At 45.8% G+C, this 23186-nt stretch overlaps 1 protein-coding gene and 1 long non-coding RNA gene across 3 annotated transcripts in view; one reads left to right on the forward strand and one right to left on the reverse strand.

Annotated features, from left to right (window-relative positions):
• Positions 1–23186, forward strand: part of GNAO1 (G protein subunit alpha o1) — a 139623-nt gene that overhangs the window by 62354 nt on the left and 54083 nt on the right. The gene's annotated exons all lie outside the window — the stretch shown is intronic.
• Positions 5414–18932, reverse strand: LOC117001692. Its single transcript, XR_004419101.1, has 3 exons — positions 18598–18932; positions 11453–11808; positions 5414–5597 (listed from the first exon to the last, which is right to left on the reverse strand). It is a non-coding gene; the product is annotated as an uncharacterized LOC117001692 (long non-coding RNA).

Below are 23186 nucleotides of genomic sequence, written 5' to 3' on the forward strand. Positions count from 1 at the left end.
TAGTTCAGATTCAGACCACGAGTTACTGATCAGTTTGCTACAGTCAAACCACAAAGGAGGTTTAGTAGTGCAAGGGCAGCTTCCAGCTCATCCCTAATCTCCCCCACCAGCATTGAACTGCATTCTTCTCTTGGCTGTTCTGGAAAGGAGTGATCATCTATGGGCTAAAGAGTGGCAAGGAGAGGCAGTGCTGACTTCACTCTGATCTTCCTTGCTGAACCAGAAGCTCCTCTCCTTTGGGGCAGGAGCTGGGTAAGTATCACTGCTTCCTCTCAAGGCAAGTGGCAGGATTCAGGTGAGCTTTGCTCAAGTATCCTCTGCAAATGGCAGCCCAAGCCCAAGCATGCCACAGGGAGACACCAAACTTCATTTCTGTCTCCTCTCAGTTGGCCTGGAAAGGAAGACTGCTAATGAAAAGTGCCCATTAATGCCTGTGATCGAGGTGGTAGCACTGAGAGATTAAATTCTTACAGAGCCACAGAGACTTGAGGGTTACCATAGTTCTGGGCTTGAACCAGACATCACAATGTTGTGTGAAACAATTTACTGAACCTCCAGCATCTTCGTGCAGACACAGAAAATTACAGCTGTAAATCCAGGACAGCTGAAGCAGTGTCCAGCACCTAAATCTGAATGGGCATGTGCTAGGAGCAGCCAGAAATAAAGGACTTGATGTGTGGAAGGAAAGGAAATCCAGTTTCATGTGCAGGACCACCAGCAAAGATCCTTAAATGGTTATTTGCAGCTCTTACAGGAAAGAAAGGAGCAGTAGATTCTAGCTGAATGCTAAATAGAATAGCAAGTAGTGGAGTGATAAACGTAGCATCTCTGTAACTGCAAAAGGTTGTTCTAAAGGTCAGATCTGCATGTACTCTCCTAGCTCTGTGAACAGCTATTCCTTTCATCCACAAGTTGAGCTTTTGGCTGGGACAGGCTGAAATAAACAGGGCTAAAGCTGTCCCATCCGTTATCGCTGGGAATGGCTTGGCTCCAAGAGCAGGCTCTGCCTCTGCAGATACAACACACAGCATGGCAGGGAGCAGCCCAGGAGGGCAGATGGCTCACGTGGACCATCCTCACCACCAAACCTTCATCCCCAGGCTTCAAAATGCTGCAGTGCCCCTCTGCGGAGAGAGGGCAAGGCTGGTGTGCTCACTGCCAGCACACCCTGAGCACAGAGCTGCTGCTCAGCCCCCCTCTGGAGGCACAGGCAGAAGCCAGAAACCTTTCGTTCACACACACTGCCCAAGGCTGTTTATGTGGAGTTGGGCTTCTTTTTCCACCCTCTAAGGTGAGATGTCAGGAAGGAAACATTGGCAGACTGGCCTGTATGTTTTCTCTCTCTCATACCTAGTCAAAACCAAAGGACCCCACAGTCCTGGCAGCACACACCTAAGATTGACAGCCACTCTGCACAGAATGGCCAGACAAGGCTGAGGGTAATCCAACCCTGCTTTCATGGATGTCCTTTTGTTGTGGTGGCAATAAGACGCTTTATTGGCAACTAAGAAACAAAACTAAAACCAAATCAGTTTATTAAATGTCAAACAGAGTTGGTGTGTCTCACAGAAATGATGCCAGGAGACCAAGATGGCAGCACAGGGAACCTCTGGGTGTTCATTCAGGAATGGAGCTCCTGTAGCAAACACACAGTGCCAGAGGGGAAAGGGACAGCTCCTTTGGGTCTGCACTTGACACATCAGTCCAGGGATGCTGGAGCCAGCCAGCCCTGAGACTCCTGTCTCAGCAAAGCCACTTCTATCCTAATGTGTAGATGGAGGAAGGCAGATACTTTTGCAAGCTATGCTAAACCTCAGCAGCCTACACAGTGAGGTTCTGCTGCCACCACCATATCCAGGTGCTCCAAAGTTCTCAAACAGGTAATAGAGCCATACACATTATGAACAGAGCATTAAGTCCAGGAACCCTCTGTACCAACAACCCTCTATATCTGCTAGGCTGATGCAGAAGGTTGAGAAATGATTCCTCAGTGAAGGCACCTCATCTTCAAGCACAAACTTAAAAAATGTTGTCAACAACCTCTTAGTCTCTACCCAGAAGGAAACATAAGCTGAAATACTTAATTTGGGCATGTGGAACCAGGGAAACTAATCTTTGCTATCCTGGGAATCAGCTACCCAGGGCTTGAGCCAGGAAGTCCCTAAAGTGCTCTGGTTTCTGGTGAAAGAGCTGATCCTATAATACTCTTTTGCATTTCAGGTTCCAAGAAGCAACTTTTTGTTGGTCTATCTTGCTGTCCTATTTATAACCAGCTTACATAGAATAAAAAGTGTATAATTCACAGTGCTTTCTAATTAGACGTTGTAACTACAATCCTATTTCATGCCACTCTAATTTGTTCCATCACAGTATTTTCAAGTTTTGTATTAACTATATCATGCAGGGCAAATTCTTCAAGGGTTTGAAGCCAGCAATTGTGCGCCACTTTGATTTGTACATAAAGCTAATGTGAGTCCACATGGTAACATCCCATTGTGACGTCTGAAATACCAGGATTAAAAGACACTGTTGAAACTCTAGTCCAAAGCATGGCAACTCAGGGCAAGCTTGCCAGGCTAGAGGAGATTTTGCAATCCCAGTTACTTCTGTCCTTTCTGAAAGGACTGAATTTTGAAGAGTCCATATTTGGTAGATCTCCAGACCAATCTATATCTAAGTTTGTGGCTGACATTTAAATCTCTAAAAATGGAAATGGGTCTTTGCCACTTGAGCTTCCAGATTATTCATAGTAGAGGGAAAGATCTTGGGAGTAACTGGACTAATGTAGTTAAGCAAACGTGATGGGATTAGCACAGGGCAGGATTAGACATTCCCCTTTAACACACTGGCATCTGGAATAGCAGAAGAGGTGTGGGCTGATTCTCTGTGTTTTGGGACTGTTTGTACAACTGGTCACCCTGTCTGTGCAGATCTGATAACCACTTTGGATCATTAGGAAACTCCTTAGTAGGGGTGAACACCAAAGGCTTGTTAAATGCAGTGGCAAAATTAGCCATAGAAAGTATTTCCATGCATGTTTTAACCTTGAACCTCTGGTTTGCTCTTTGCGAGTGTTTATTAAAAAAAAAAAAAAAAAAAAAAAAAAAAAAACTCGAGCACTTTTTCCTGGTATTCATCAAGTGAAAAGACACAGTAAGACTGTAGAGTCCTTGTGATATTTTCAGATGTTCTCAGCTATCTGTTTAGCTTAAGAGTTCCAACTTCAGAAAAACAACCATTTCTAAAAGTGCTCTCTATCTGCCTTTGCAGATACCTTTTTCTTAGAGGCTGAAACCCTTGAAATCCTGCAGATGTGTGTTAACACAGCAAAATTGGTCTTGTCAAGCTTCTACGTTAAAGAGCAGCAGCTCCAGGCTAGGACTTTCCTTAGCTGAGCTATTGGAAGAAAACAGCAGGAATGTGCCAAAGGACAGTCTCTCCCCTTTGCCCCTCTTCTTCCAGCCCTCCCTGCCCCAGCCACGCCAGGCACAAGCATCCCCATGCACAGGGCCAATCCTCAGCCTGAGCACATCCAGCTCCCTTGGAGTCAATCTGGCCCCAGGGCTTGTTTTGGTATTTTACAGCAGAACAAATAGAGCAACATTTCATAACGTTCTAATGAGGCACATTGAGGAATGCCCAGGAGACAGAGACAATATCAGTGTTCCTTGGCACACAGAGAAAATCAAAGGCATTTGTTTGTTATCTGAAATGTCGATCTGTGTTCATTTCAGTGGTGGGCAGACATTTTTATAGTGTAGGTTCCTGGAAGTACTCAGATGTCACTGTCAGTGCGTTCTAAGAGCAGTATTTATTTTCAGATGTACCTATAAAAACTGAGACTGAAGCACGGAAATATTTAGAGCCATTACAGGATTATTAGGTTTCGAGTAGTGGTTTGCACTCTGTATGGCCCCAAAAAACCTACCATTTGTGGACCTATTCTTCTTTCATTGAATAGAAATTTTATCACTGACTTGAGAAAGCCCTAGTGAGAGAGAAGTCTTTGCTCAAGAAATTGATTAGAGCCACACAGCAGAGATCAAACTGAAAAGACACCAACAACGTCTGTCCAAGGCATTGAGGAAACACCATCTCTCCTCTTAGAGTGAACATTTGGAGCAACTGCTTTGGATCTCTGCTTGATATGACAGAATTTAAACCAGTGCCATTAAGAGGCACCACTACTGCACATGCCACTGCATTACAGTGCAGCCCAGCTCACAGGCATGGGATCTACCAGTGCCCCAGAATCTCCCAGTATGTCCCAGTATCAGCCCCTTCCTGGGAGCTGGCACATCTGAGAGTTAAGGAAAGCTCTTTGAGCACTGTCATCCCCTCCTGCCTGTTTTCTGTGTCATGACAGTTGCTAAAGTTTCATCTACAACCCTAGCAGTGCCTTTGGAGGATCAGAGAATCACAGACTTTTCAGCTGGAAGGGACCCATAAAGCTCATCACATCCAACATTCTGCTCCTCACAGGACCAGCTAAAACCAAATTATATGAACAGAATATGCTGTTCATTCTGTCAAGCTCAGTACTTTTTAAAAAGTTTGGACCCTCATTAAACATTCCCCACTTCTCTAGCTTTGGTAATCAGAGAAATACCTCAAAGGCAAAATACTCATGACAGAGGACTGTCTCTCCCTTTTCTATCTTTTCCTCTTTGGAGTCTATCTCAGGCTCGTGCTGGGACAGGAACTGGGACTAGTGCTGAACACATTTGCTGGGAGGGGCTGACAGCAGGTGACCTCAGCTGTGTCACTTCATCTTTAGGCTCAGAAGGCTCTTGAGATCTGCCCCTCAAGAAAGCAGCAGAGACAGCCTGGGCTCCATCTCTTAACCCTCCCTGGCTGAGAGGTATTTGCCAGTCTGGGGTAGCTGCTGTTACAGGTGAAATGGGAGCACTTGCTGCCATCTGAGTCTCAAAGGGATGGGCATATCCAGGTCGGCTGATCAGAGAGAGGGAAGATTCAAAGCCCAAGGGAGGCTGAGCTGAGCTGACCTATTATTCAGAACGAACAAAAACATCCTCTTTAAACCCTTGGACAGCAAATGTTGCTGTATTATTAAGAAGCCTGGCAATTGGAAGGTATTACCCCATTAAAGGAAGTACATTTCCTGCAAAAAATGTTCCTGAGCAAGTAATGTCATTCTGCTAAGGTTGATCTTGACTGAGATTTCACCCTTCTCGTTTGGATGTGGGAAGCAAGTATGTTGATAAACTCACTGCTGAGAAACTTAATGTTATCCTGTACATTCTACTCACTCTGGAAGCCCAATTAAGCATAAGAGAACAAGGATGTTTCTTCTTTTTAATAACATTTTTCCTCATTGTCATTATTTAAGAAAAAAACAGAGATGAAATAGCACCCTTCTCCCCTCCCCCACCAAAGCCAAAATGGTCTTGGTTAGATCAGATAGGTTTATTGTGGTTTCTCCAATTAAAAAGCTATCATCCATCAGGATTGTAATTATCTATCCATCAGTACTCTATCAGCCATAAAGCTTGTAAAGATGAACACTCTTCTGTTGTTTTTGAGGACACGCAGGCTGTTCCACGAGATCAGCTCATGCCCACTATTTCAGAATGCCTCTGCAAGAGATTGAAAAAAAAGGAAAAAAGTGGTTAAAAAAAGCAATTCAGACATTAACAATGTCATGGCAACAGCAAATTAGAGCCTCAAAAGCAGAGCTCAGCCTGAAAAGGTTTAGGGAGTCACTGCACTGCAGGACTGAATGAAATATTCAGCACATAAAAGAGGTCCCCAAATGTTTTTTGTATTTGGGATAATGACACCAAGCTGACTGCTATTTATGTATACTTTTGCCTAACCATTGATTTTTTTTGCCGCAAGAGATTTTAAAATAGTATACTTGTCAGGTAATCATGGGTCTGTTTTGATTCTTGGGGATCTTTGGCATTTGGAAGTGCAATCATAAACATCAGCTTCTCCTCAAGCAGAAAGTTACTATTGTAGGAAAAATTAATAGGAGGAAAATTGAGCATTTAGGGAAAAGTTACCCAGCAAGAGATTTTGCTTGTTGAGCAAGATGATTTAACGTGAGGTGACAGCCTGACCCGTAACCAATAGTGAGGTATGCAATCTCACTTTCTGTGTTTTCACCTAATGCTGTGCATGTGTGCAAGGACACAATAGACCTCCTTTGCTATTTCTTTTCCCTCAACACCCTATGGCTTCTCTTCTAGGTTTTTTTCCCCATGAGGTCAATCATGTCAAGCTGTCCAAGTATCCAGTGACCATTCCCACCTCCCATAACCTTTGCTTTCCTGATCTTTACTTCAAGCTTCACTCTAGTGCTTACTTTCTTTGATTATATTAGCTACCCATGTCCAGTATCAGTAACAGGATGAGATCCGGGGGGAAAATCCTGCATTGTGAAAAATATGCTTTAGTTTTAATTTGGACTTATGCTGGACTGGTAGGGAAAGAAAAAGTCCAGCATAGTATGCTCTGTACACTGAAGAAAACTCAGAAGTGAGACAGCACTCAATATTTATTTGTCATGGGTTTGTATCCTTTCTGTCTTTTGTCCTCCACATCTCTCAATTTTACCACTCCCTTTTGCCTTTGCTGTACTACTTTGGCAACATGAAATGAGGTTTGAAGCACCTCAGGAATTTCTGTCTCTGTAAGTGGTGTCTCACAGAACACCCCATTTTGGTGGTCTGCAGGGTCATTGCTGATGTTTCCAAACTCCTCTGCCTGGTAGTGAGTGGGAAAATCTCTCAGTGTCTGAGGTTGTTGCAATATTTGCCCATTCAGTTGCCACATCCTGAGGTTCTCCCACCTTCAAAGATGGTGGGTGTTCTTTTAAGTCTGTACTTCCTGTTGGTCCTCTAAACTCTTGCAAGTTACTTCTCCAAACTCAAGTTATTTCTCACAGTGCTGGAATCTTAAGATTTTGAACCTGACCTTGAAGTTACATTTCACATAGTGCTTACACAGGCATCCTGAGTCGTGGGGTCAGGTCAGTTTGGAGCTGTGAACTTTCCCAGTGTTTCAGTCCAAGTTCTGCATCCCAGTGACTCAGTACCAACAAGTAACAAGTCTCACACCCTTCACACACAGGCATTGAAAGAGAGCAGCCCTGTAGACTTTAAAAGCTTTTATGTTTTGCCAGCTGGGAACTTCCGATACCTGAATCCAAATGCGCTGTCCTCTATCACTGGAAGGGCTGGGAAGCACTTAGGGTTTGGATTAGCTGCCACTGAACAAGAGTGGAAACTTTTATGGTTTGTGCAATTAAGCTCAAGTGAGTAAAGAGGGCTTTCAGACTGTCCTACTGAAGTTAGGACACAGCAGGCTGAAATCTGCACACTCCCTGTGGCACTTACCACTGCACACTGGGCACCACCATGGGGTTGTCTGATGGACAGGTTTTGTGGCTGATCTGACCAGTGGGTTGCTGAACAGCCTTAGGGTGGCAAATCAGCTTTACATTTCCAGAAGGTGAGCAGGGAAACAGCACATACACAAAGCAGGATCTGAATAGTATAACTGAGAGCAAAAACAAGCTACAAAGAGGTAAAAGAGTTTAGAAGTCAAGGAGGAATTCCCAAGGGTCAAACTTCCAACTTTAGGATACAGTTTGTTGTTTTTCACTTCTTTAGGAACTTTTTAAATAGCAATATGAGGGCTTAGATTTCGTACTTGAGTTTCCCTCTCCTCCAAGGCTGAGCTCCTGACTGCTCTCAGTTGCAGGAACCCTAAAACCAGAAGTTCCTCCTATACTGCTGCAATGCCCAAGCAGTTGAGCCAGAGCTCAGAAAAGTCTTTATTGTTAAGCTTATTTAGCTTATTTCTCTCCCAAAGAAAAGTGTCTAAAACTTAGGTTCTTAGTCTCAAAGCCATGACTTGGGTCCTTCTGTGCTCAGAGGACACAAGGCTGCCTCCAGACAAACAGGTGGTTGGAGAAGAGCAGTCAGGGTCCAGACAGAATTGACCAGGAGCAAATAACTTGGGTAACCTTTAAAAAATGGGCAGTTTTTCCTCTCCAGATTTAGAGAGGTGACTCCAGAGCACCTATTGAGTGCAGTGAGAAGCTAAAAGGGTTAGAAGAGAACGATGAGAGTAAAGGGAAGACATCAGTTGTATCTTGCCAACCTTTAATTTGGTTGCCTATCAACAACTTCATCTTAAAGAGAATAACTCTGCTGTCAGGAGCTTCAGAGCCTCTCTGTACTCTGCTAATCTCCTGTTATTGCTTGTCAGAAGTCCCATAAAGCAGAGTATGGATTTTCAAATTGCTACACTAGAGCATGATGTATCATCTCCAGTGCATAGAGCCCTTGACTTTGGTAGGCAACAGAGAGGTGCTTTCCTTGCATCTGGTCAGCCTTCAGAATCCTGCACTCCTCAGTCCCTCCTTTGGCACAGCAGTCTCTCCTTCTATGTGGCTTTGCTAACCATCATTGGCAGATGAGAAGTACTGGCTGTGTAATCACCTGACAAAAAATTTCTCCACAGACTGGGCCCAAAATATTTGACAGACCATCTTTAGGCTGAGACTTGCTGTAGCTGTTTGTGGTTGTGAGCGCAGGGTCTGCACCCCAGCCCGCCTGACTCAGATGTGCAGTCGCCCACAGACACGATTCCTGGATCCCACACCTCTCTGTCCAACTTGCTGCTGCTGGAAACATCTGTCAGTTTGTTAACACTTGTTCCTTTCCCACTGCTTTTTCTTCCATGAGCCTGCAGGGTTCTGGAAGGGTTCAGTGCTTTGGCTCCATGTGAGGTCTGAGCCTGGCTGCGTGTGCCCCATGGAAATGCAGGAGTGCTCCCCTGGGTATGTGCTGCCCACTAGCTCAGGAGGTTTTATCTCTGCCAGGCTCCCCAGGAATGCATGAGGAATTAATTCAACTTAGGCCATCACAGCAGTATGTTCACCTGACATTTTCTTGGAAAAGCATGGTTGCTGTGTGAACTGCATGGGGGAAGAGCTGGCTCTGGGTAAAGACACATCCCTGGTGCTGCCCAGAGTGTGATCATACACATATGACTCTGGAAAGTAATTTGCTGTTGAGAGCACCCTTTCCCTCCACCACTTCTTTGTCACTGCTTGCAAACCACCTACTTCTCCATGTGTATCTCAGAGCTACACAACCACCCTTTCTTTTCCTCCCACAATGCTTGGTACCAGCAGTGACCAGGGAACCTGAGCAGCCCAAGAGCTCTCCTGGCCCTACAGCATGACTGTCACCCTTTGAGGATGCTGTGAACTCTTAAACCACTACAGAGCCCCTTCTCTTTGCCCATCTCACACGTGAAATGTAGTAGACAGACCATGTTTTCTTCCCACTAACACGTGGGTAACATCATCGATGTAATGCTGAAGGATGAAGCCAGGGATTGCTTCCCATCCCCACAGCAAAACCACACAGTGCTATTTGGGGGTGCTCACCATCAGAGTGACAGCACTTTTGTTTCTTAAAAGCTGTCAGTAAAATTTGCCTGATTGATCAGTTAGCACAGAATTCCTGGTATTTACAGCAGTAGGAGCTAATAATAAGGAATTACCTATGGATTTCTGTGTCTGCAGATGAATGTGTTCACAACTCTGTAAGTTTTTAACCTTGACACGGTGGTTGGTTGTAGTGTGGAAATGACCACCAAGACCAGCAGTGGCAAGTGGCCCTTGGCAGCTGGAGGCAGCCAGTCACTTGGTCTTCTGTTACTGTTCAAGGATAAACTTTCCTTCATCTTGCTGTCTGGCATAAACACACTCTGAATGATGGACAGGAAACTGATATTTTTGGACATTTTAATCATCAAAACAAATCAGAGCCATTTTTTTCTGCACATCCAAGTGATTGAATTTTAAAACAACTCTCCTTCCCTGAGATGGAAGGAACTGAGCTAATGCCAGCACATGTACTCTATCCAATTTTATTTATTTCCCTGGAAGTAATTTTCTGTCTAAAAATGCAGATTTTTCAAAATCCACCATTTTCAGGGAAAGTGGTTCTGCTTGAATATTTGACAGTGAAAAGCTGAGCAGAACAGTTTGAATATCTTAAATTTTGCTACATAGGAATACCAATGCTTAGCTGATAAATGGATGTAAGAGGAAAATTAAAATTTAAGGGAGAAAAACCACAAGAGGATATTTTGCCATTACTCTAGTGCAAACATTTGATACCACTGAAGTGAGAGAACCTAATACTATCTAAACAGGGCATGGGGAGAAACACCTGCCAAAATCTGTTGGCACGTTTGTTTTGCAAAAAACAGTGTAAGTTCTTGTCATGGCACTGAGGAGGAACCCCAGCATCCAGCTGGCTCTGATGGACGTAGGATTGGCAAAGCCATATAAGACATTTCATGTCAAAAAAAAAGAAAAGAAAAAAAAAAAAGCCTGAATTAGTGTGAACATCATCTCTCCCTCCACACCTAAGCTGATGAGAGTGATGAGTGATCACCTTCTTTGCAAGTGTTGACTGCAGTTCCTTGAAGAGGCTGGTGGCACCCACGTAGGCAGGGTGAGAACAGCCCCTGCTCCCCTCCTCTGCAGGGGAGAGTCCTGGATGCAGCATGTGCTTGGCACTGCGTGTTCCTCCCAGGAAAGCAGATCCTTCATCTGGCACCTGAGCCTCTCGAGCAGCCTGCAGCCGTGCTACCCACCCAGCATCTGTCTCCTACCCCTGCGGATGGGCACGCTCCAACCTCCATCTCACACATCCCTGCGGCCTTGACTTGATGGAAGAAGGTATCACACAGACCCAGCAGGAGTGGGCTCATGGGCTCTCATTCTCCTCTCCTGTATTTTAATGTAAGCAGAAGCAATTTCACCAAAGCCACTGAAGGCACAAACTGGGAGAGAAAGGAAACAGGACCCCTCCATCTGTATCTTTTTCAGGACTGGAGATGGTCACCTTGAATTTGGGAGATAGTGAACTAGAGGAGAAGGTGGAAATTGTCAGTGAAGAGACAAGAAACATGCTTGGGAGAAAATAAAGATTAATTAAGCAAGGGCTGAAAGCAGGCATTTATTGTACTTCTGGAAATGCTTCCAAGCTTGAAAGCATCTGAAGTACAGGAAAAACTGAGTATTGCTGTCATGGTCCCAGGAGAGAGGGGCACAGTTCTTAAAGTATGTGAACGTCACAGAAATGCAGACATCTGTTATGACTATGAAGCCTATATTTTATTTTATTTTTAATTGAAAGGATGTTTTGAATTTTTCTCACTAGCTGCTTCATTTATTCTCCAATCTAGTTAGAAATCAACTCCTATTAAGGAATGGACCTTGAGAACAACTCAACAGGAAAACACTAATGAATCTCTGAAATTAGTCTCTCCACTGGAAACATGGAACACAACACAGCACCCAGGGACTTCAGTGCAGGGGAGATACCCCTGGTGGGGCACAAAGCATCTCTGCCACGGGCACATTACTCCCCACTCTGCCTAGGCACTTGAAAGATACCTTGAGTGTGTCTTCCAGGAGGGAAAAGCCTGGCATTTCTCTTCTGCATGAAATGCTGCCTGTCCGTGGGCCCTCTGGGAGCAGCGTGCCTGTGCTGAGACGTCAGTAACTTTCCGCGTCAGCTCCGCGAGCACAATTCCTGTGCAGAACTGTCTGAGCATCTTTAGTCTCTGAAGATCTCTGTGATTTCTGCCGCTTCCTTTGACGATATAAATAATATGGTCTATTCTTAGCTCCACAGCAGTATATTCAAATCTTTATCTAAATTCTGCAGAATTTTCCATTTCAGATGTTTGGGCTTCCAGAGGCAGACTGCTACTTATCCCATGCATGTCATTATTCCTTTGACACATGATCTGAAAATTCAATTATCAGACCAATTACTGATTTTACTGAAATTTACAAGGAAAACATTAAAGTTTGAGTAAGTGAGAATTCCCACTGGACTTATCAGCAGAGAGACCAAAATTAAATTGTCTTTTTAATATCTTCATCCCATTGCAATGCTTGAGGAGTATCTGACTGTGAAAGCCTGTTGCCAGAAAACAAAATTCTGAACCCTGAGCAGCTCAGCAGAACTCTGAGCAAAACTCTGATAGATATCTTTCACTCATCATAAAAACAAGTACATGCTGTTCAAGCAGCAGAGTGGGGCCAGGGCAGTGGTGTCAGAGGTGCCTTTCCAGCAGCAGCCCTGGAGTGATAATTCATATGAATTATCCATGCAGCTGAACCCAAGTAAAAACAAGATGGGGTTCTAACCTTCGCTGTTAGAAAGGGCTGAACAGCATCACATGGAGGAGCAAAGCAACAAGAAAACAACCATTTCTTACCTGGAGCTGGATCAACAGCAAAATGATACAGCATTGTCATGCCATGGTAACCCAAGAGACCTGGTCTGCTCCAGACACTAGCCTTAGATGCCTTGCACCAGAACCAGGAGAACAATGGCCATGATGGACATCTCCACATGCTCCCAAAGGACACTTTTGCAGGGTATAAAGGCTTTTATCCCTTACAGTTACCTGTGATAGACACCCAGCTTGTTATGGGCAGATAAACACATGCCCTCCAAAAGATTGGACTGACATCTTGAAATATAACACTTGCAACTTGCAGGTGTAAAAAAGCAAATTGATTTTAAACATTTACTTGAGGAACAGATGTATCAGTAAAAAGTAAAGGACAGAGATGTAGATATCTAAGCTGCATCATCAATTAAATGACTGAAATCAGCTTAGAAACTCTGAGCTATGCCAGCTGCTGGTTTACAAACTTAGAAAGGTGCAGAGCCTGAACAAGGTCTCTGTTTGGACCTTGTGCCTTCTCCAAGTTCTTGCAGTACCCTGAACTGTTTCTTAACAGGGCTGAAGGTGAGGATTTGGGGTGGGTTTGTGTACTGATGATACAAACTGTTCAGAGAAAGTAGGGAATTTACTAAAGAGGGTGGAAATGTTTGAATTCACTGAGACATTCACGTCAGGGGAACACATGTCCTTCTGCAGCCGTGAAGCTTTTCCCATCTGCACTGTGGCACTTGGTGTCAGAGTACAGGGGCTCTCACTCCCCCAATTTTCCCCACCTCCACAATATGTCTCCATCTTCCAGCATGACAATGAGGAGTAAGGAAAAGCACAGAAATGCCTTTTAACCTTCAGTCTCCATCAAATCAGAATTTCCTGATGATGCATAATGAATAAGCACTTAGTATGTTCCTTGTGAGGAGGGGTTAATGAGTGAAATGAATTGTGTCATGCCAGGGCCTGATTCCTTTGGAAAGCTCTTCTCCCCTTCCAGAGCCTCTGGATTTATCTTTCTTAAATAAACACACTTCAGAAATTTTTGGAGTGTAAATAAGTCAGTGCAGCAGCAAGAAAGCAATTGCCAGTGAATAATTTGTAGAGCTGCTTGCAGCTGGCCCATCCTCCTGGGGCCAGACCTGCTGGTTGGCAATGCCCTGCTTATACCTTGATGATCTCAGTACATAAGCTCCCTCATTTAAAGAGGTTTCCATGATCCCCACTCATTCTTTTCCTTCACCCTCCCTCCCTTTTTGAGCTGTAATTGCCAAGACACCGTTGACTGCAAGTACTTCAAACAATAACCTTCTGAATGATTTAGCAATGCAGCTCCTTCAATAACAAGTTCCTCTTGGATGAAATACATTCATATTTATGTAGGACAGAGGTTTTGGAATGCTATTAAATTTACATGGTGAGCTGGCAGAACAGCTATCTTCATCTGATACGAAGAATGGGAAAAACAGCCTCTTCACAGTAGCAGGGAAATATTTACGAACACAGAAAATTCCTGCCAGTGTTCATTACCTCAGCTGGGGGAGGACCATTCACATTAAAATGGAAAAGCTTGTGAGGTTGTGAGTCCATCAGGCTGGCCTGGAGCAGTGGGATGGGAAGTTTGGTGGGGTAGGTCATGCATGGGTGTTACGCCCTTGTTTGACAAGACCCTAATGCTGGAGCAAGCTCTGTACAGCTTCTCATAGAAATGGAGAAGAGAAAGAAAACTTGCTGGAGTGCAGTGAAAGCAGGTAAGATACATATCACACAAACTCTGTTTTGGTCTTGGATGGGCAGGTGAAGGTAGCATGGGCAAAGGTGAGGAGACAGCACTCCCAGGGAGCAAGCAAAGCTTTGTCCAGGGCACAGATGTCAGACAGAGAAGGGCACCAGTGCCTGACACCGCAGCTCAGAAGGATGTTCCCTGCAAAACACTGTTCCTTAGGAGTTTGTTATCCCTAGTTCAACAACATCCAGATCTCACAGGTGACTTTTGAAGCAAGACTCACCACACCCATGACAATAAACAAAAACTGGGTTGACAAAATATTCCCTTCTGTAGACCATGATCCCTTCAGCTAAGCCTCTAGAGAAAGGCCACAGGCTCTTGGGGCCTCAGCAGGCATTAACTACAGATGCAGCCAGACCATGCCTGCCCCAGCCAGAGAGCAGAAGATGTTTTCCTGGAGCTAAAGGATGAGCCAAAAGATGGGTGATGAGGGCCTGTCTGCAGTGTGAGGATCATGGGCTGTGATGGAAGGGAGCATGGGCCCACAAGTGGCATGTCCCCAACTTCACCTCCCATGTTGAGGCTGGGAGCAGAGCTGCTGGAAGGCTCCTGTGCCACCTTCACATCCCAGCAGGGCAAGGCCATCAAAGCCCCAGCACCCTGGTGCAGCAGAGGAGTGACATACAGGGTAGGGTTACTGACCGCTCTGTGAAATGGTCCCAGCAGCATTGCTGACACTGCCCAGCCCTGCGTGTATTTGCTGTGTCTGGGTTTGGGGAGCACTGTGCTGCTCCCAGCTCAGCCCCATGGCACTGCTCCCTGTTTCTGTGTCACTGTGTCAGTGACTTCCCCAGCCTGGGATGGTTTGCAATGGCAGTGCTAGGGCTGCCTGCTCCTCCAGCAGCTCTGGCAAAGCCAGGATCAGTGCACCCAAGGATAGATTGCTCAGACAGGCTTTCCAGAGAGGGAGGGGAGCATCAGAGGAGGGATGCAGGCCTACAGAGCATACTGCATCCTTCTCCACCTCAGAGCTGGCCTGTTTCTCCCTTCAATGTGCAGGCCCTGTGCTGGCAGGAGAGATGTGACCCTGAGCAGCTGAGTGCCCATGACCTTTGAAGGGCCTGTGGCATTCTTTACTAGAGCAGAGAGGCATTTACAGTGACACCATGGCCAACCTCTAAAGCATGCAGATTACTTTTTGTCTCCTTAAATATTCTTTGAGGTGTCCATCAGCTCTAGAAATGCCAAAAGCACTGGAGCAGCTCCAGCTGAAACATAACTTGGTGCTACTCATTTAGCAAAGCGACATTTTCACTTCCCATCCTAAACTGTTGTGTACTGTTCAATAACCTCTACGTTTAACCTCAGCAGAGGTTAATGCCCCCCAGTCATTGTCACAGGGGTGGCTCCGTGGTAAATAAGCAGTTGGAAGGAAGAAGTAGTATGGAAATGTATGATCCCTTTGTAAAACTCACTGGGCTGTAGGTGGCAAATAACTTCAGCGATTCCCAAATGGCCTCAAAACATAGCGACTGCAGAGGCAAATTAGTCATTTTATGCTCTAAATACTTAATGTCACTGCTAAAAATGAAGAGATGGAAGAATGTTGTGGAGAAGCAGATCAGGATGTGGCCAAATACCCCATCCTCATGTGGTGTAACTCGATGTGGAGCAGCACAGAACCAGCACAGCAGTGCCAGCTGACAGGCACTGCCCAGCCAGTTCTGTGAGCATCGCTGGCTGAGCAGCGCTACGGGAGAACGACCCATATGCTGTTTCAAATATTGACACTGAAAACCAACAGATTCCTCCCATTTTTTACAGAGAATATGTTTGGGTTGCAGAGTTCGAAACAGAGGCCAAAAAGATGACTTCAAAGGTGCTGTCCACTGACAGGCCAAGGGACATGAAAGGCACAGCATGAGGCTTTTCTCCTTGTGTGGGAAGTAAGGAGGGGAGAGATAGGAAGCTGGCATTGTGGAACAGAATTTAAGAAAAAATAAAGGACTAACAAGCACAGGCTGTGGTGTGCCTTGAGAGGGATCAGTGCAGCAGCTTTCCAACACAGGCTAACTGAGGCAGCAGTAATGTGGACCGGGAGCAGCAGAGCCCACGGCTCTCACCCCAGGACAGGCAGAACAGGAGCTGCTCGGAGCCGGCTGGTCCAGCTGGTGGGTATTGTATCCACAGGCTTTGAGCTGGGAATGGAGCCTGGTACTTGGGCTCTTTTCCTCGTTTGATTAGCTCCTTTTCCTTTGGCAGCTGAAAAGACACTTGGCAGAACCAGGGCTTCACATCTTGTTGAGTTGAATAGGAGGGAGCAGGGTTTTGGCAGGGACAAAAGAACATACCACTGCTCCATCAATGGCCTCATTACTGAGCGCTGTGGCTCACAAGGAGCGGCAAGGAGCGAAGGAGAGCTTGCTTCTGGTAGGCAGGCATGGGTTGGAAATGCATTTCCAGCTTGACCTATTACTCTGAAGATACCAGCTCAAAGGCAAGTTGAAAGCTTGACAGTTTTTACCTGGGGAGATGTAAGCATGTATTGTCTATCCCTGGCTGAGGGTCTGGAAGCCAGCCTGGGAGTTTGTGTGTCTGTGTGTGTCTGTGTGTCTGTGTGTCTGTGTCTGTTGAGCCCAAGTCAGTGAGCTAAGCCACCTGAAGCAGAAGGGTGGCACAGAAAATGAAGGGGCAGGCAGGTTTTAGGAGGGGGTTGGAGTGCCCTGACTGCTCAACAGATGCTTATCACCTGGTCATGCTAGGACCAAGGGTAACAGGTGTATTGTCCCCTGTTCAGTCCTCTTAAAAAACCAAAACATGAGACATTTGCCAGCAAATACTCCAAAGAAGCATAACACAGCCACCCAGCCGGCTGTATTTTAGCTCCAACTCACTCTATAAATTTATTGTAGTATAAATCAATACTATTTATTTGTTCAGACATAATGACAAGACTGTCCATGCAAATGCCATTAACGACCTGAGCAGATGCATTTTTAAGGACATCTAGGTGAGAATTTTAAACAAGCCAATAATAATGTGTCCTGCAACGCCTATTTTCTCTATCATTATGTCCAAGTGATGGGATTTTCAGGGACATTTATTGTTCCCTGTTGCTAAGCCCAGTGTGAATCAGGTTAGGTCAATACCAAGTACCTTGGAAAATCCCAGCTCCTGTGTTCATGTTTTGAAACTATTTTGGCAGCCAGTTGTACAAAGAGTACCACACAATTTATGTCGTGGTTAAGTGGGGGTGAGTGCTTTGAAAGTGGTCCCAGAGTATTTACAAGTGAAAAATCAGTGTGATCAGTAGGAATCATTTCATGTAGAAGTGAAGTTCAGCCATGTAGGGATGAAAGTTATGGCAGTGGAAGATGATCCAGGAACACAGCAAAGGCGTTCAGGACAGAAAATGATTAAGTGTACAATACTCTCAGTGGGTGCTTGCAAGAAGGATGAAATGGGAACAAGAAGGTAAAATGGCTGTGGTGGTTTTGATACAAACATCCAAGTCTCATGCTCTCCCCATTCTTAAATCAAGTCTCATCCCTGCTGGTCCATCCTCAATCCCCAGGAGCTCCCTGTTGCCTGGATTTTCCCTCACTGAATGTTCCCTGGGAAGAGGGGGAACAGAATGACTGGTCAGACTGGTTGTCCCCCTGGCTCTGCACTGCTCTCCAGGAGTCAGGGAGGGTGACACAGCAGCACTGCCCATCGGGAGTGGTGGTGACAGCAGACAGGCCAGCTCTATTTCCCTGCAGACAGGCTTCCCATGGCAGCCCTCCAGCTCTGGGCAGAGCTATAGGAACCAAATCCCAGCCTTGCTTCTCCAGGGCAATTTCGGAGGAATTCCCTGAAGTTAAGCTAAATTTAAAACCATTTTAAGGAGGAGGAGTGAGAAGCAAACCTCATCATCTTAAAACTTGCTCAGACAGAGGCTCTGCTCCGCATACCAAGATGAATAATAAATAGCAATCATCCATCCATCCATGTAGATGGATTGACTCTGCCCACAGCAGAGGGTGTGAAAAAAAAAGTGTGAGGTGAGCATTTCCCATCAGCTCTCCCTCTGGGAACCTCTCGTTCACATGGTATTGATTGAGAGAAGGTACAAAGAAAAAACATTAGTTAAATAAAATGTTTTAACATCAGGCAGGACATCAATGGCTGAGCTGTTCATCATCCTGAAGAGTCTCTGAGGAAAGGAGAGGGAGAGCTTGAGCCTAGGGCAGAGACCAGCACCAACACACCCTAATGTCCTCAATCCCTCCTGGCTACCCCAGGGAAATGCCCAGGCCCCCTCCTGCTTCCCCTGCTGTGTCAGGAGCCCACTCCAGGCATGGTGGAGTTCCTTGCAGGTCTCGGAGGAGCTCCTGACCCAATGCCTGTCATGTTCCCAGGGCATCCATGCCACCTCCTGGGACACAGAGGAAAAGCTCTGTCAGCTCACTTGGCATCATGATGCTCAGCTTTTAGGCATTCCCATGAGACATGAGGAAAGACAGGAGCAGTGCATCTGCAGGCAGGCATCTCAGCTGGCATGGGGAGCCTCCTCCCTCCCTGTCTGATATCAATCCCATCAGTGATCCCAGGAGCATCTGACTGCAGCAGTCACTTACCTAAGGGCAGCTCGCACATTCGATGCACCGTGGTGGAGCCCCAGACCTGCCTGCCCTCGGCAAGGGAGGGTGGTGTCAGGGCCAGGGGTGCCATGGGGGGACACGGGGGGCAGAGAGGTCTGTGCTTGCCCCATGCCTGATGCTCCAAGTCTGCCATCTGGGCAGCTCAAAAAGCCAGCAAAGGAGTGAGAGCAAAGCCATCCTTGCAGCCATAGAAAGAACTGACTACAGCCTGGGCTGCACACAGATATTAACACACTGCATGGCTCTGGAAACCTTAGAAAATGGGTGAAAACACGTTTCTTTCCTGGAAGAGCTGGAGCAATGCTCTGGTGCTCTGGCACCTCCCGCCTGCCTCACTGCCCTGGGCTGTGGAGGGAGGAGGCAGCTCTGGCAGTGGGAAACTGGGGTGGCCAAAATCAATAGTGAGCTGCAGCCCTGGCTGGGGAGCTCCTGGGACCCGGGAAGTCTCTGCTTTGGACAATAGATTATTTTTAACTAGCTCCCATCTTCAAACACTGTAGCTTAAAAAAGGGGGGAAGGAAAAGAATAGCTGATTTGTGCAAGCTCCCCTGCTCCCATTAAGTGTCTGGAAGTGGTGCTCTGCATTTCAATGGGGGCAGGACTGAGCTTCTCATGAGATGAATTACACCCTGTCCCTTTGCATGCTCTGTGCAGCTACTCCTGGCTTGTTTAGCTTCTCTCTTTCCTGGCCCCCCTATGAACACCCCTCCCTCTCTGAAATGCTCCCCAGCAGATTTTTTTGTTGTTGTTGTCATTTAGCTATTCATTTTCCATAGGCTGCCTTCATTCCCGTGGCCTTTTGCAGCTAGGAGACAAGATGTTGCCTTGGAAACAAAGCCCCTTAGATGTTTGGAGTCTCTGGGATTGCTCTGTCTGCTCCCGAGTACTTTTAGGTTATTTTTATTAACCACACAAAGATGCAGCAGGCTCGTAGCCAAGGCAGAAAGTAGCCCTGGGAGGTGGAGGGAAGGCAAGAGTCTTACTGGCATCGTTCATTCCGCTGGGGATATTTTTTTTGCGATGCACCATGGGCTGAATGCCTGCAAGAGAAATGGCATCTCCAGAGAGTGCTGCACAGGCAGGGCTGTTCCTGGGGCTGGGATGGCTGCAGGCAGGCAGAGCAACACTAGTGCTGGGGAGAGAAAAAGCCAAAGTAACAAGGAAGGGAAAATAGAGACGAGTTAGGAATAGCAGAATTTGGATTTCTTGGGGTTTCTCACTTTCCCACTACCTGGCTGTGCCATGGAGGGACCCATTCTGCTGCCGAGATGGACATGGTGACTACAGGCCTGGGCTGCTTATTTTAGAAGAAATCAGATTTCTAGACCCATTAGGCAGCTGTGAAAATCTCTGCTCCAAGGTTTTACTGGCAATTCTGCTCTGTGCTGCTGGGCGAGTCCAGGGTAGCACAAACAGAGCCCAAGCCTGAGCTTTGCTCCCAGCTGCATGGCTGGAGGGTGCTGGTTACTCCTGCCCCAAATCTGTCTGCAGGAGGAGTCTGACCCTTTCTGCAAAGGGGCTCTGGGAGGCAGTCAGGCTGTACTGTTATCACATCCCATTATCCACTGGCATCACTGCATGACACTGCCAAATCCCAGTCCCTCCACGGAGGACATGTTGGAGGAGGCTTTCACTCCTTTTTCTGCAAAGATGTAAAAAAAGAAACAAAACAAAAGCAGTTTAAAAGAAGCTCCCTAATCCCCGGATGGTACTTGAAATATTTCCAATCCAGCCAAAGTATTCCAGAAAAGAGTGAATATATATAATTTTCCAAGAAATAATCAGCACAGTATTAAGCTGTGCCTTGCTACTCATGTCAGCACAGTCCTGTGCTCTGCACAACCACCAGGGAGGGCTTCCAGCTGCAGCCCCAGGGAGGGTGGCACAAAGAGAGAGGGAGGAGAGGGGGAGGAAGGAATGCACTGAAACAGGATGAACATGAGAGACAGAGGGTGAGCACCAGCAGTGCCACACCCCCAGAGATGAGCACCAGCAGGTCACAGTGATGGAGAGCCTCAGCCATGGTGCTGAGATGGTGCAGCCATTTCCATTCTTGGCTACAGGCAGGCACAGGTGCCATCCCCACTGTCCTGTGGGGCTTGAGGTAATCTCTGATGGCAGCAAAGGGTTTCAGGGAGGGAACCACCCTCTGTCCTCTATTTGTGTCACACAGGCTTACACCCAAGGGAGCAATTCCATTGTTTTGTGGCATTTTCCACCATAGTTAAGCTTCACAGATGCCCAGGCTAGCAAGATGCACCCAGATTTTCTTATCCCTTCTGAGGCATCCTCACCAGAGCAAGGAAGTCTGCCTCATCCTCACAAGTGTCATAAATGCTGGGTGCTTTTTTCCCATTGTTGCTGATTTTCCCTGTCATTACTACATGATGCCATGGTTACAGAGATGTAGGACTAATCCAGTGACAGCAGTTTATGGGTTTTTTGGTTTTGATATTCTTTGATGCTATGTTTGTGCCAGAAGAATAAATAATAAATATACACAACAGCATCAAAGATTTCTTCCAGTCCCCCAGCCTATTTCTGCCTACCCTTGTTAAGCTGTTAGAAAGGTAGTTCTCTGCCAGCCACTTACCTTATGAATTATCCTTTCATCTAATGATGCACCTGAGGTCTCATTTATCCATTTTGTCTGAAAAGAGAAGTTAATAAAAATAAAGTCGTTCTTAATATCCCTGAGAACAGATTCCCCTGGAATAGCAATGCTCACACTCAACCCAACAGGTTCCTCCCCCTCCCTCTTCTTTCCCTTCCCTCTTCTTCCTGTCCCACCTTCCCCCTGTCAAAGGGTTGGGAAACTTTCTTGATGCTCTTGAAAGGAAAATATAGGACATTTTTTCTCTGCAGCAACCTGAAACAATGTGTGAGCAAATCTGTTAGTGTGTGACGTGCCTCAGCTCCGGTGAGGAGGAACTTGCTGGAGGTTAGTATCTGTAATCCCTGCTGATCAAAGGAAGAACTCCTCCAAACTTGTTACAAGCACCCAAGTCTTGATTTTACTGGAAATACAGCAGCACAGAGGAGATTGAACTAAAAATTTGTCTTTCATCTGCTCTGAACTCTGAGGCTCCTTTTAAGCAGCTATAGACTCTTTGACCAGTCACTGCTCAACCTCAGTCCCATGAGATGCAGCTGAACCTCAGTCAAATGCTCCTCTACCCCTGGACCCCTCTGGTCCTCCCTGCAGAGAAGGATCACCTGGAAATTAAGGGGGAGAGAAGCTAAACAAAGATTGTAGTAGTAAGAAGTCATAGGCAAAATTTTGCTAACCAGTCACTCAGTGAATTACATCTTGTTTCTGTCTATCCCCTTCACAATGTTCATATCATAGAATCCTGGAATGGTGTAGGTTGGAAGGGGCCTTGATCATCTTGTTCCAACCTCCCTGCCATGGGCAGGGACACCTCCCACTAGATCATGTTGCCTAAAGCCCCAACCAACCTGCCTTGAACACTTTCAGGGATGGGGCATCCCCAGCTTCTCTGAGCAATCTGTGCCAGTCCCTCATCACCCTCACAGGGAAGAATTTCTCCCTAATTTCTAATCTAAACTTGCCATGTGTCAGTGTGCAGTCCTTCCCCCTTGTCTGGGGTCACCCTGCATCTCCATGCAGGAAGTCAGCAGCAGAGGCAAAGACAGGGAGCACGTGCTTTACTCAGAACCTCACTTGGGTATTTGCTTTGAGAACTGCTGCAAACCCCTTCACTGCAAGGAAAACAGCACTGATCATCTTGTAGGACATATGGTGAAAGAGCACAGGACCAAAAACCAGAAAATTTGATGTGGTGACAATTGAAATTAAAACAGGAAATGAAGGACTCCTGATGAGAAAGTTCTTGTTGTCCTTATTAATAGACTTGGACAGAAATGCTTGATTAAATGGCTAAAAAATAGTCTGAAATAAACAAAAATAATTTGTAAAATCTGGTCAAAATCTACATATTTAGTTAAAATCTACAACTCTAGTCAAAATCTACATGTAGTCATGGTCAAGAGGAAATTATGTGAGAATTTTTCAAGAGGATTTTGCATTCCTGAAAGGACAAAGTAATTTTCATTTTTCCAACTTTTCATTCAAACCCAAAATTTTTGTTTGAAATTTGACATACTTCTAAATAATAATACTGAGAACCTAAATAACTCAAAATATGTTGATAGGACTTAAGGCAAGTGCTTTGGCTGGATGTGAAATTAAATTTCTGAGAGGATTTGGGTTCACAGGAGAATGTTTCACCAAAACTGATTTTTTATACCACCTAATTTTTCAGTTCTGCTGCTAAGTGGAAGAATCACTATTCTTTGGCTACTATGATGCCTAATGTCACATCAGCAATGCAAGATAATTTTGAGACCCCCCCACATCAGGCACAAAACTCAAATATGCACAGCAAACCCACTGACTGCTCTGTCAGTGGAGGGCAGTACGAAATCCCTACCCAGATATTCCAGTTATGGGTTACAGAAAAAAATTATGGGTTATGAGAAGAAAAGAGGCAACAGGAGATGAAATTTAACAGGGTTGGGCCAAAGGAAGGGATTTTCCTTTC

The sequence above is a fragment of the Catharus ustulatus genome, chromosome 11 (assembly GCF_009819885.2).
Source record: "Catharus ustulatus isolate bCatUst1 chromosome 11, bCatUst1.pri.v2, whole genome shotgun sequence".
Taxonomy (NCBI): Eukaryota; Metazoa; Chordata; class Aves; order Passeriformes; family Turdidae; genus Catharus; species Catharus ustulatus.